This window comes from Chiloscyllium plagiosum, unplaced genomic scaffold (assembly GCF_037043375.1).
Source record: "Chiloscyllium plagiosum isolate Xiang-an unplaced genomic scaffold, Cpla_swu_hap1 HiC_scaffold_9, whole genome shotgun sequence".
Taxonomy (NCBI): Eukaryota; Metazoa; Chordata; class Chondrichthyes; order Orectolobiformes; family Hemiscylliidae; genus Chiloscyllium; species Chiloscyllium plagiosum.
The window spans coordinates 84,095,259-84,109,573 of NW_028270147.1; positions in this window are offsets into that span (position 1 = coordinate 84,095,259).

Sequence of the window (14,315 nt, forward strand, 5' to 3'; positions counted from 1 at the left end):
ATCCGAGTAGCAGGAGCCCTTCATCCTTTTGTTTCAGAATGTTTGGGAGATTTTCAAATGTTTTCCGACCACTTCACAAGCCAGCGGGGGTCAGTCTCTGAATCTCCTTTGCGGCCCACCATGGAGACTTCCTCCTGTTCCAGGTTTTTTTTAATCAACCCTACTCAGAGACGGCATTGCACACCTCTGGAGCAGACTGGATTTGAACCCGGGCCTCCTGGCATAGAGATAAGGACATTACCTCTATGCTGCAAGAGCCCTGCTCATTCTGTTTTGGATATTCTCGAATCAACCTGAGTTATCTGTCACACCTCTGGAGAGAATGGGACTTGAACTTAAGCCACCTCGTCCAGAGGTAGGGACACTACCACTGCACCACAAGAGCTCCCTCATTCTATTCCAAAGTCCTCTCCTTGATTAGTTTCAGGGGCTCTTAAACTCGATGCTCAAGAGCTTTATGCTCATAAATTATTCAAACGTAAACCCAGTGGACTCACTGATTGGGTGTGATGTGGCAAACAGAAGACCGTCTAGTCCTTTATCCCAATCATGTGGATATTCATGGCAATATGTCCTGATCATTGTTGTCAGGGTCTGGTGGTGCCATTCCAGCACGCCACATGTCTGTGGGCGAGTTAGAGTCACAGCCAGGTCATCCATTACGTCCTAGAATATTTTGTACACGAATTTAGAACCTTGGCCTGACTAGATCTCTGGGCAGAACATACTGGCTGTAGAATTGGGTCAGTTCTCTCAAATGCTGGCTAATGCAGACTTGGATTTTGAATCTATTCAGCTGGCCACAATATTTCCCCACCATAGCTCAGCAGTAACGGTGAACCTGAGGGAATCACTGCTCACTCCTCACTTCCAGGTCAGTGAGGGGATCTCCATTTCTGCATCAGCATCTTCTTGTAGCAGCATTCAGAGACCACTTCTGTCAGGGTGAGCAGTTGGAGCTGATGTTTTTAACAGTGGGTCAGCTTGTTGCGCTGCTACCATGGAAGTCTATTTATTATCTCCTTGGGTTCTTCTAGACTTCCAAAAAAGATTCAGCTAATCTGATCAGAGGATAGTCTGTTTACAATGTCCTTCCATTCTATTGGCCTCAGTTTCTATCTGTAAACCGCTGGCCACTCCTTTTAACATTTTGCATTTGCTGGCTTTCAGGGGAAATTCTAAACTTAAAATCTTTGTCTGAGAGTTGGGGAGTCCAAATCTGGAGATCATAGATGTAAGGTGAGAGAGGAAGGCTTTACAAAGGGGCCTGAGAGGTAACTTTTTCAAATGGAGGGTGGTGCATGCATGGAGTGAGCTGTCAGAGGAACGGTGGAGGCAGGTACAATTACAACAATTATAAAGGATCTGAACGGTATATGAATTCGAAAAAGTTTACAGGGATATGGATCAAGTGCTGGCAAGTGGGACGAGGTCAGATTGGGATGTTTGGTCAGCATGGATGAGATGGACCGAAGAGTCTGTTGTGACAAAGCCGCTCCTTTAACAAGGTCTTGCAGTCCTTGTCTTTCTTTTTCCAGAGAGGTCGTAAATGACACAGACTCCAAAAAGTCTGGGGTTAAAGGGTTTTAGGGCTAATTTGATTATAGCTAACAGATACTGCCTCAGGAAGAGGCTTTCAAGTTTTAAAAGAAACACTTGTACAAGGAAATGGTAGTGGCCAGTTCTTCCTACTCAGCTTTACTCTGGTTTGTTTTTTTTTAAGCAGTAGTGTGAAAGGAAGGCTGTTGGACACAGAGGCATGTCCAGGCTGGCCCACTCTCTCTGCCTCTATCCTGTAAGAACTTGTGTTTGATTTTAACTTTTGTGCCAAGGGGTGTTTATGGGGATTGTTGCAAGTATTTGGAACAGCATCATTAAGTTGGGATGGTCTGTTGGGCTTTCAGAGAGGTTAGATTATTCGGTATTCTGTTTTCTGTTGTTTGTCTTGCATTCAGTGGTCCTGTAAGTAAATTCTGTTTTGTTATTTGACCAGCTGATTCTCTCTGGAATATCCACTCTACACTTGCTTAAAACAACTAGCAAAGTTAGGGTGTGGGCTACATTCCTGAAATTTTTTGAGGTGGTCTGGCCTGGTCCATAACAGATTGGGGGCTTGTCCGGGATTTGTTCTGTAGTTCCAAGCTGGGATTAGAGTTGTTGGACTCAAAGGCAGCGAGTAGTATGTGTTAGTGTCTTTTGTTCCGGATGTTGAATTCGGTTGGTTTAAACAGTGCTCGGGATAGCAATGGCTCTTTCACTAAGAGTTTTCTGGGGGTGGAAGAAGTGTCCTTGGGGGTTTTACAAAAGGTGATTAAGGCCAAGCTATGAGCAGATAAGCTGAAGTTGGAGCTGCCTCCTCCAGTGAGGAAAGGAGAGATAATTACAGTAATACCTCAGTATTTAAATTTGCTGGAAACACCATCAGAATCTTTAGAGATGGCTAAAATTCAACTGAAAATGAAGCTGTTTGAGTTAGAGGCAAAAGACAAGGAATTGCGATTAAAAGCAGAAGAGAGAGAAAAGGAAAGAGAGAAAAAGAAGAGAGTGAAATGGAAAGCAGAGAAGAAGAGAGAGAAAAGGAGAGAGAAAAAGGGAGAAAGAGAGAGAATTTGAACTTTAGAAATTGGCACTTAGACAGGAGTTCAAAAATTTACTTTCTGAAGTAGTGAGAACTCATGTGGAAGAGCAGAGAGTTAAAACAACAAGGTTAGCAGCTGAAATGGTTGATGATTATGAGCTGGTTTATAAATCAAAGTTTGGCTGCCAGAATCAATGTCAACCTGAGAGAGATAGAAATTGGGGAAAAGAGAAATCTTCACATGGAAAGGGAAGGGTTGATCTCAATGAAGATCGTAAGGATAACTTACCACAGGGTAAAAAAGAAACCCTTTATGGGGACAGAGAAGTTAAAAAGCTTACACTGCAATAAAGTAAGCCACATGAAATCACAATGTTGATGGGTTAGGAAAAGCGCTGGGAAGCAAGATGTAGAAAAACAGGATAAGCCAGTTGGAGTGGCGTAGTGCAGGCTAGAAAGCTGCACCAGAATGTACAACCTGGTTGGAGATTGGTGAAGGAGGAAGTGCCAGATCTGTTTTAACCATATACCTGCAAAGGTAAAACTTATTGCATAGGCCAGGAGCAGCAGGTAAAGAGGTTACAATATTAAGAGACATAGGATCCTCTTAATCTGTGAATCTGAAAGATGAGGAGATATGTACTTCTGAAGGACTATTGCCAGAAAAGGTACTAGTAAAGGGAATTCTCAGTGAGACAAAAAAGTGCTCAATTATGGAGAGTGAGGTTAGAGTGTCCAGTGAAGAGTGGAAAAGGCGTGGTAGGGGTGCTGGAAAACTCTCAGATCCAGGAACACAATTTGTCCTTGCTAACAATATAGCTGATTCACTGGTAGGAGTGTTGCCTACTGTGGTTGAAAAGCCAGTAGAAACTCAGGCAACTGAACTATTGCAGGACACATCCAGGATGTTACCTGACTGTGTGGTAATGAGGTGACAAAGTCACCAGCTGAAACAGGAGTGATCAAAGAGTACAAATAAGAAAGTTGAAGTGGAATTAACAGAAAGCCTGTTTGATCAGATGGTTGGAACAAACTGGGAGCAGATATATGACAATGCAGACATCTTTAGCTCAGATAAATTAACTGAGTTACAGCAGAAAGATGAAAATTTAAAGCAATTGTATCAAAAGGCATACGCAGAAAAAAATCCGAATGTATCCCTGAATGTTATTATCTTAAAAAGTATATCTTAATGAAGAAATAGAGACCATCACATATTCAGGCCAATGAGAAATGGGCAAAAGTTCATCAAATCATATTGTCAGTGGGTTAGAAAATGGAGGTGTTGCCAGTGACGCATGAGCTATTACTTGGTCATTTAGGAGTGAGGAAAACACAAGCTAAAATACAAATACATTTTTATTGGCCTGGACTGCACAAGGATGCGGTTGAATTTTGCCAGACATATCATACGTATCAGGTAATTGGAAAACCGCAGGCAGTAATAAAACCCGCACCTTTAATACCTATTCCTGCATTTGAGGAACCTTTTACAAGAGCCTTAATTGATTGCTTAGGTCCCCTACCTCAAACAAAAAGTGGGAATCAGTATTTGTTCACAATAATGAATTTGTCGACAAGATTTCCAGAGGCCGTTCCATGACAGCTAAAAGGATTGTAGAGGAATTACTCAACTTTTTCATTGAATACGGATTACCGACAGAGATACAATCAGATCAAAGGTCAAACTTCACATCAAAATTATTCAAGGAAGTTATGGACAGCTTAGGAATCAAACAATTTAAATCTACTGCGTACCATCCAGAATTGCGGGGAATGCTATAAAGGTGACATCAGACATTAAAGACCATGTTGAGGACTTATAGTCAAGACTATCCAGATGATTGGAATGAGGGAATTCTGTTTGTACTTTTTGCATTCAGACATAGACCAAATGAATTGACCAAATTCAGTCCATTTGAATTAGTTTTGGGGCACGAAGTGAGAGGACCGTTAAAATTGATTCAGGAGAAATTGTTAAGTCAGAATTCACAGACCACATATTGGGATTGTGTATCAAATTTAGGGAACAATTAAAAAGGACTGGGGAGTTGGCTAGACAGCATCAAAAATATCACAGCATACAATGAAACAGGAAGCAGACAAGAAATCAAAAACTTGCAATTTTTCTATTAGAGAGAGGTGTTACTGTTACTTCCAGAGATACATTAACTTTTAAAAGCAAGGTTTAGTGGACCTTATCAAGTTGAGTGAGGTGGACTACTTGATAGGGACTCCAGACAGAAAATAAGTCTCATAGAGTGTGACATGTGAATATGCTCAAAAAGTATTTGACAGGGAAGGAAAGCAAAAGGAAAATGTGTTATTGATCACAACACAGAGGGAAGAACCAAAATCAGAGGATTCTGAGTTGGACGTTCCTCAAATTAAATTGGACAATGCACAAGTTGTCAAAAATTGAGATAAATTGTTGAGTAACCTTCCAGAGGAAAATCAAAATGGCTTGAAAGAGTTATTACTTTCATATGGAGAGATATGTCGAAATAAGCTAGGATGTACTAACCTAATTATGTATAATGTAGATATAGGAGAAGCTGTTCTAATTAAGCAATATCCTTATAGGCATAACCCTCTAAAGTTGGCACAGGTTCAAAAGGACATTGAACACATGCTCCAAGACATAATCAAAGTGAGTTACAGTGAGTGGAGCTCACCCACAGGCATGGTATCAAAACCAGATGGTACCCAATGGTTATGTGTGGACTATTGCAAAGTCAATGCAGTTACAAAGACTGATGCATATCCGATCCTGTGTTTGCAAGACTGAGAAGGTGGGACAAGCAACTTATATTTCTAAGTTGAACTTCTTCAGAGGATACTTTGTCAGAAAGAGCGAAGGCAATTTCGGCTTTTGTAACACCGAATGGACTGCATCAGTTTAGAGTCATGCCATTTGGTATGAAAAATGTGTCAGCCACACCTCAGAAACTAACCAATGAGGTCATTGCCACACTACCTCAACTGTGTCATATATCTCAATACCTGGTGATTTTTAGTCACACATGGAAGGAACATTGACGACATTTATCAGATTTGTTCGTTCGACTTCGGAAGGCAGGCTTGGTGATAAACCTGGCTAAAAAGTGAATTTGCCAAAGCCCATGTCATCTTCCTAGACCATGTTATTGGACATGGACAAATGGCCCCATGGGATGCAAAAACAAAGGTAATTGGGGAATTTCCCATACCTCGACAAAAAGAGCAGTACTATAGTTCCTGGGATTGAATGGATTTTATTAAAAATTTGTACCAAATTTTAGCAGTGTGGCTGCACCACTCACAGAATTGCTAAAGAAAGGCAAGAAGTTTCAGTGGACAGTGGACTATCAGAAGGCATTTGACAGCCTGAAAGCTGTTTTAGCCACTGCCCCAGTGTTAGCCAAACCTAATTACGCCAAGCCTTTCAAGGTGGCTATCGATGCAAGTGATTTGAGTATCAGTTCTGTGCTCTTGCAAGAAGACAACGAGAAGATAGAAAGACCTACCGGGTATTTCTCCAGGAAGCTGAACACTCAGCAGCAGAAATATTTGACTGTTGAGAAGTAGACTTTGAGCTTTAATATCACAATATTTCAATATTTATGTTGCCAGTAACATATTTGAGACAATCATACACACTGATCGTAATCCATTGAAGTTTGTGCAGAAATTTAACGACAAAAATGCCAGACTGTTTAGATGGAGCTTGTTGTTATAGCCATTCAATTTGAAAATTGCGCATGTGGCAGGGTGGGAAAATGGGATTGTTGACACATTGTCGAGACTTGAGTGAGAAATGGAAGCTTTAGGTGGCCGGAGCACAACAGACTGAAACGGAATATAGCTGTGCATGTTTGCACAATATAATGTGTATGGTGTTTTAAAGTACGAACAATGGTTTTTAGGGGGTTTTAATATGAAGCCATCTTTGGATGTTGAAGGTTCATTTTTTTAATGGGGGGAGGTGTGACGAAGCTGCTCCTTTAACAAGGTTACTTAGCCTGCTTGGCACACTTTCCTCATTCCTGAAGAAGGGCTCATGCCTGAAACGTCGATTCTACTGCTTCTTGGATGCTGACTGACCTGCTGTGCTTTTCCAGCAACACATTTTCAGCTATGTTGTTCTTGGCTCCTTTTTTTCAGAGAGTAAATGACACAGACTCCAAAACATCTGGGGTTTGAAGGGTTTTAGGGCCAATTTCATTATAGCAAACAGTTATTGCCTCAGGCAGAGGCTTTCAAGTTAAAAAAAACTTGTAAAATGAAAGGGGAATGATGATCATTTACTTTTATTTCCAGACACTATTTAAAAGATCTGGATGGGTATATGAATAGGAAGGATTTAGAAGGATATGGGCCAAATGCTGGCAGATGGAACCAGATTTATTTATGATATTTGGTCAGCATGGATGAATTGGACTGAAGGGCCTGTTTCCATGTTGTCCATCTCTATAACTCCATGACTCTAAGTGCCTTGCAAAATCTATTAACTATTTGAAGAACAAAACTCTTAAATTCTCAAATGTAACTTCTCCTAATTTTGCCTGGAACACACTCGACTGAATGCAAACATTTCCATCCTGTAGCAATACAAACTCAGGGAAGCCTTTTGCAGTTTTTTTTTTCTCTTTAAAATTCATTTCAAACTGATCATTTACCCCACTCTAACTCTTTTGTTACATCTGTGGATTCAAATCAGGTCAAGCGTCCCCAGTTCATTGCCCAGTTGATTACAGTTTCAGACTGGATAGCCCAAACTCTGAAGCTCCTATATGAGAAGGGATGTGCTGACTCCCCTCTTTTTATTCACGCACTTCCTCGGTTAATTGCAACAAGGCTAAATTAAAAAGTGATCCTTCCGTTATGGATAACTTTCTCCCAAACATAAACAGATTTCAGTTACTGTAATATATTGTACCACAATGGCTCAGTAGTTAGCACTTCTACCCTCCAGCCCCAGGGACCTGTGTTTGATTCTGTATTGGGTGACTGCATGGAGTTCACACATTGTCTCCATGGTGCTCCAGTTTCCTCCCACCGTCAAAGATATGCAGGTTAGGTGAATTGACCTTGGAAATGCAGGAATATGGGGATTGGGTAGGGAGCTGGGTTTGGATGGGATACTCTTCGGAGCGTCGGTGGAGGTTCAATGGGCCAAATGGCCTCCTTCCGCACTGTAGGTTTTCTAAGGCAGAATGGGAAATTGAAATGTGGGCTTTATGACAATCCAAATGAAAGAATTTAATAAGGCTTTTGTGAAAAAACAAAAAAAAGAAAGTTTATTAATTAGTAAAAAGTGAGAAGTATTAGTAAGGCAATACAGAATAACAGAAGAGTCCAAATATAAATTAGAAACAGATCCTTGTACGTGTCTTTGTTTGGCTTGTCCTAGGATGGATGTGTTGTCCCAGTCAAAGTGGTGTCCTTAGGCATGCATGAGAATTCCTAGAAGCATGGCATTCCAACCGGAACTCTATCGACAAACACATCGAGTTAGACCCCATCTATGACCCCCTGAGAGAAGGAACAGGAAGTGACTTCACCACAGGAAATAACATCACCACAGGAAATAACATCACCAACCCAAAGAAACCCAAATATATACATAGAAAGCAGGAGTTTTCAGCAGTGCTTCACCTGAGGCCCACTGAAGATGTTACCTGGTGGGGTGACGAAACGTCTGGAAATGAACCTTCAAGTTCAGCGAGCAAACCTACATCCAAAACCTCAACCTGAGCTACAAATCTTCTCAAAGCTTGCTAAGCTACAGGTTGTTCTGCTGTATCATGTGTTTCATCCGTGCGAATTGACTATAAAGCGATTGATGAGTTGTGGACATTGTTTGGGTAATGCAAACTTCCTACTAAACAGATATGGTGATTTTCTACTGTTGATTTTCCGCTGTGCAATTTTCTCTCGCAGTTTTCCATCGCGCGAGGTTGCAGATGAACACAACTGTTGTGTTATAGCAGAACGACCTATAAGGTGCTGGTGAGAAAATCTTTGGATGAGTTCAAGTTTATGGTCAGAAGTCACACAACACCAGGTTAAGTCCAGCAGGTTTATTTGAAGTCACAAAGTTTCAGAGCACTGCTCCTTCATCAGCTGAAGTTTATGGTTGGTGGAAGTTGGGATGTTAGCCAGAGTAACACCAGAACAGTGCAGTCTGGAGTCGTGTGGTCTTATGTAAGTGGCTGAGAGTTTCAACAACAGGGACCAGATAAGTAAAAGGAAAAGTAAAAGTAAATGGACTCTGAGAAGGGGATAATAAGACCATAAGACATAGGAGCTCATTGAGTCTGCTCTGTCATTCAATCATAGCTGATAAGTTTCTCAACCTGCTTTTCCTGCTTTCTTCCCATAACCCTTGATCCCCTTGACAATCAAGAACCTCTTGATCTCAATCTTAAATACACTCAATGACATGGCCTCCACAGCCTTCTGTTGTAATGAATTCCATACATTCATCACTCTCTGGCTGAAGAAGTTTCTCCTCATTTTTGTTCTAAAAGGTCTTCCCTTTACTCTAAGGCTGTGCCCTCAGATCCTTGTCTGTACTACAAATGGAAACATTTTCCCAACATTCACTCTCTCCAGGCCATTCAGTACTCTGTAAGTTTCAATTGGATTGCCCCTCATCCTTCTAAACTCCGAGTATAGACCCACAGTCCTCAAACATTCCACATATGTTAAACTTCACATTAATGGGACCATTCTCGTGAACTTCCTCTGAACATGTTCCAGGGCCAGTATATCCTTCCTGAGATATGGGGCCCAAATCTGCACACATTACTCCAAATGTAGTCTGACAAGAGCCTTATAGAGCCTCAGACATTCATCCCTGCTTTTATATTCTAGTCCTCAAAATAAATACTAACATTGAATTTGCCTTCCCAACTATTGATTCAACTTGCAAATTTACCTTGAGCAAATCCTGGACTAGAACTCCCAAGCTAACATGGAACATTTCATAGAACATCACAGGACAGTACAGGCCCTCCAGCCCTCGATGTTGCGCCGACCTGTCATACCAATCCGAAGCCCATCTAACCTACACTATTCCATGTACGTCTATATGCTTGTCCAATGACGACTTAAATGTACTTAAAGTTAGCGAATCTACTACTGTTGCAGGCAAAGCATTCCATACCCTTACTACTCTCTGAGTAAAGAAACTACCTCTGACATCTGTCCTATATCTATCACCCCCCCCCAATTTAAAGCTATGCCCCCTCGTGCTCGCCATCACCATACTTGGAAAAAGGCTCTCCCTGTCCACCCTATCTAACCCTCTAATTATCTTATATGTCTCTATTAAGTCACCTCTCAACCTTCTTCTCTCTAACGAAAACAGCCTGAAGTCCCTCAGCCTTTCCTCGTAAGACCTTCCCTCCATACCAGGCAACATCCTAGTAAATCTTCTCTGCACCCTTTCCAAAGCTTCCACATCCTTCTTATAATGCGGTGACCAGAACTGTACACAATACTCCAAGTGCGGCCGCACCAGAGTTTTGTACAGCTGCAGCATAACCTCATGGTTCCGGAACTCGATCCCTCTATTAATAAAAGCTAAAACACTGTATACCTTCTTAACAACCCTGTCAACCTGGTTGGCAATTTTCAAGGATCTGTGTATCTGGACACCGAGTGGGCGGCACGGTGGCACAGTGGTTAGCACTGCTGCCTCACAGCACCAGAGACCCAGGTTCAATTCCCGACTTAGGCGACTGACTGTGTGGAGCTTGCACATTCTCCCCGTGTCTGCGTGGGTTTCCTCTGGGTGCTCCAGTTTCCTCCCACAGTCCAAAGATGTGCAGGTCAGGTGAATTGGCCATGCTAAATTGCCAATAGTGTTAGGTGAAGGGGTAAATGTAGGGGTATGGGTGGGTTACGCTTTGGCGGGTCGGTGTGGACTTGTTGGGCCGAAGGGCCTGTTTCCACACTGTAAGTAATCTAATCTAATCTCTCTGCTCATCTACACTATCAAGAATCTTACCATTAGCCCAGTACTTTGCATTCCGGTTACTCTGACCGAAGTGAATCACCTCACACTTGTCCGCATTAAACTCCATTTGCCACCTCTCAGCCCAGCTCTGCAGCTTATCTATGTCTCTCTGTGACCTACAACATCCTTCGTCACTGTTCACAACTCCACCGACCTTAGTGTCGTCTGCAAATTTACTCACACACTCATCCAGATCATTTATAAAAATGACAAACAGCAGTGGACCCAACACTGACCCTTGAGGTACACCACTAGTAACTGGACTCCAGGATGAACATTTCCCATCAACCACCATCCTCTGTCTTCTTTCAGCAAGCCAATTACTGATCCAAACTGCTATATCTCCCACTATCCCATTCCTCCGCATTTTGTACGATAGCCTACTGTGGGGAACCTTATCGAATGCCTTGCTGAAATCTATATACACCACATCAACCTGTTTACACTCATCTACCTGTTTGGTCACCTTCTCAAAGAACTCAATTAGGTTTGTGAGGCACGACCTACCCTTCACAAAACAGTGCTGACTATCCCTAATCAAATTATTCTTTTCTAGATGATAAGAAATCCTATCTCTTATAACCTTTTCCAACACTTTACCAACAACTGAAGTAAGGCTCACTGGTCTATAATTACCAGGGTTGTCTCTACTCCCCTTTTTGAACAAGGGAACCACATTTGCTATCCTCCAGTCTTCTGGCACTATTCCTGTAGACAATGACAATTTAAAGATCAATACCAAAGGCTCAGCAATCTCCTCCCTAGCTTCTCAGAGGATCCTAGGATAAATCCCATCTGGCCCAGGGGACTTATCTATTTTCACACACTGCAGGATTTCTAATACCTCTTCCTTGTGAACCTCAATCCCACCTAGTCTGGTAGCCTGTGTCTCAGTATTCTCCTCAACACCATTGTCATTTTCTAGAGTGAATACTGTCGAAAAATATTCATTTAGTGCTTTCCCTATCTCCTCTGACTCCATACACAACTTCCCACTACTATCCTTGATTGGCCCTAATCTTACTCTCGTCATTCTTTTATTCCTTAAATACCTATGGAAAGCCTTAGGGTTTACCCTGATCCTATCCGCCAACAACGTCTCATGTCTCCTCCTGGCTCTTCTGAGCTCTCTCTTCAGGTCTTTCCTGGCTACCTTGTAACCCTCAAGCGCCCTAACTGAGCCTTCACATCTCATCCTAACATAAGCCTTCTTCTTCCTCTTGACCAGAGATTCCACTTCCTTCATAAACCACGGCTCCCACGCTCTACAGCTTCCTCCCTGCCTGACAGGTACATACTTATCTAGGACACACAGGAGCTTTTCCTTGAATAAGCTCCACATTTCCAATGTGCCCACCCCCTGCAGTTTCCTTCCCCATCCTATACTTTCTAAATCTTGCCTAATCGCATCATAATTGCCTTTCCACCAGCTGTAACTCTTGCCCAGTGGTATACACCTATCCCTTCCTATCACTAAAGTAAACATAACAGAATTGTGATCACTATCACCAAAATGCTCACCTACTTCCAAGTCTAACACCTGGCTGGGCTCATTACCCAGTACCAAATCTAATGTGGTTTCACCCCTTATTGGCCTGTCTACATACTGTGTTAGGAAGCCCTCCTGTACACACTGGACAAAAACTGACCCATCTATTGCACTCATAGTGTTCCCAGTCAATATTTGGAAAGTTGAAGTCCCCCATGACAACTACCCTGTCTCTCTCGCTCCTATCGAGAATCATCTTTGCTATCCTTTCCTCTACATCTCTCGAACTATTCAGAGGCCTATAGAAAACTGCCAACAGGGTGACCTCTCCTTTCCTGTTTCTAACCTCAGCCCATACTACCTCAGTTGACGAGTACCCAAACATCATTTCTGTAACTGTAATACTGTCCTTGACCAACAATGCCACACCTCCCCCTCTTTTACCATCTTCGCTGTTCTTACTGAAACATCTAAATCCTGGATCCTGCAACAACCATTCCTGACCCTGCTGTAACCATGTCTCCCAGGTACCAACCCATGCTGCAAGTTCACCCATCTTATTCCGGATGCTCCTGGCATTGAAGTAGACACACTTCAAACCAACTTCTTTCTTGCTGGTGCCATCTTGCATCCCTGAAACCTGATTTCGGACCTCCCTACTCTCAACCTTTTCTATACTCAAACTACAATTTTGGTTCCCATCCCCCTGCTGGATTAGTTTGAACTCACCCCAGTAGCCTTAGCGAATTCCCCCCACCCCTCCCCCACCTCCGCAGGATATTAGTACCCCTCTGGTTCAGATGAAGACCATCCTGCTTGTAGAGTTCCCACCTACCCCAGAAACAGCCCCAATTATCCAAGAATCCAAAACCCTCCCTCCTGCACCATCCCTGTAGCCACATGTTCAACTCCTCTCTCTCTCTCCCTATTCCTCGCCTCACTAGCACGTGGCACAGGCAACAAACCAGAGACAACAACTCTGTTCATCCTAGCTCTAAGCTTCCATCCTAGCTCCCTGAATTTCTGCCTTAAATCCCCATCTCTCTTCCTACCTATGTCTTTGGTGCCTATGTGGACCACGACTTGCGGCTGTTCCCCCTCCCCCTTAAGTATCCCAAAAACACGATCAGAGACATCACGAACCTTTGCACTTCAGATTTCTGAATTTCCTCCCCATTTAGAAAATAGTCCATGTCTCTATTCTTTCTACCAATGTGCATGACCTCACATTTTTCCATATTATACTCCATATGCCACTACTTTGCCCACTCTCCTAACCTGTCCAAATCCTTCTGCAGCCTCCCTGCCTCCTCAATTCTATCTGCCCCTCTACCTATCTTTATGTTGTCTCCAAACCTAGGCAGAATACCCTCAGTTCCTTCATCTAGTCATTAATGTATAAAGTGAAAGCTGTGGTCCCAACACTGAGCCTTGCGGAACACCACTTGTCACCTGCTGGAGTGCTGAGAGTCATATACAATGTGTCACTGAGAAGGCAACAAATCTGAATCCAAATAGAATCTAGTGGCATAAAGGAAATTGAAAAATGAAATTGCAGCTTGCACTTTATAGTGTATGATGACACAGAAAATATTATGATGTAGAGGTGCTGGTGTTGGACTGGGGGTGGACAAAGTTAAAAAGGTAAAAACAATGACTGCAGATGCTGGAAACCAGATTCTGGATCAGTGGTGCTGGAAGAGCACAGCAATTCAGGCAGCATCCGAGGACAGGCAAAATCGACGTTTCGGGCAAAAGCCCTTCATCAGGAATAAAGGCAGAGAGCCTGAAGCGTGGAGAGATAAGCTAGAGGAGGGTGGGGGTGGGGATAGAGTAGCATAGAGTACAATAGGTCAGTGGGGGAGGAGATGAAGGTGATAGGTCAGGGAGGAGAGGGTGGAGTGGATAGGTGGAAAAGGAGCTGGGCAGGTCGGACAAGTCAAGGGGATTGTGTTGCTGGAGTTTAGAAACTAGGATGAGGTGGGGTAAGGGGAAATGAGGAAGCTGTTGAAATCCACATTGATACCCTGGGGTTGAAGTGTTCCGAGGCGGAAGATGAGGCGTTCTTCTTCCATGCGTCTGGTGGTGAGGGAGCGGCGGTAGAGGAGGCCCAGCACCTCCATATCCTCGGCAGAGTGGGAGGGGGAGTTGAAATGTTGAGCCACGGGGCGGTTTGGTTGATTGGTGCGGGTGTCTCGGAGATGTTCCCTAAAGCGCTCTGCTAGGAGGCGCCCAGTCTCCCC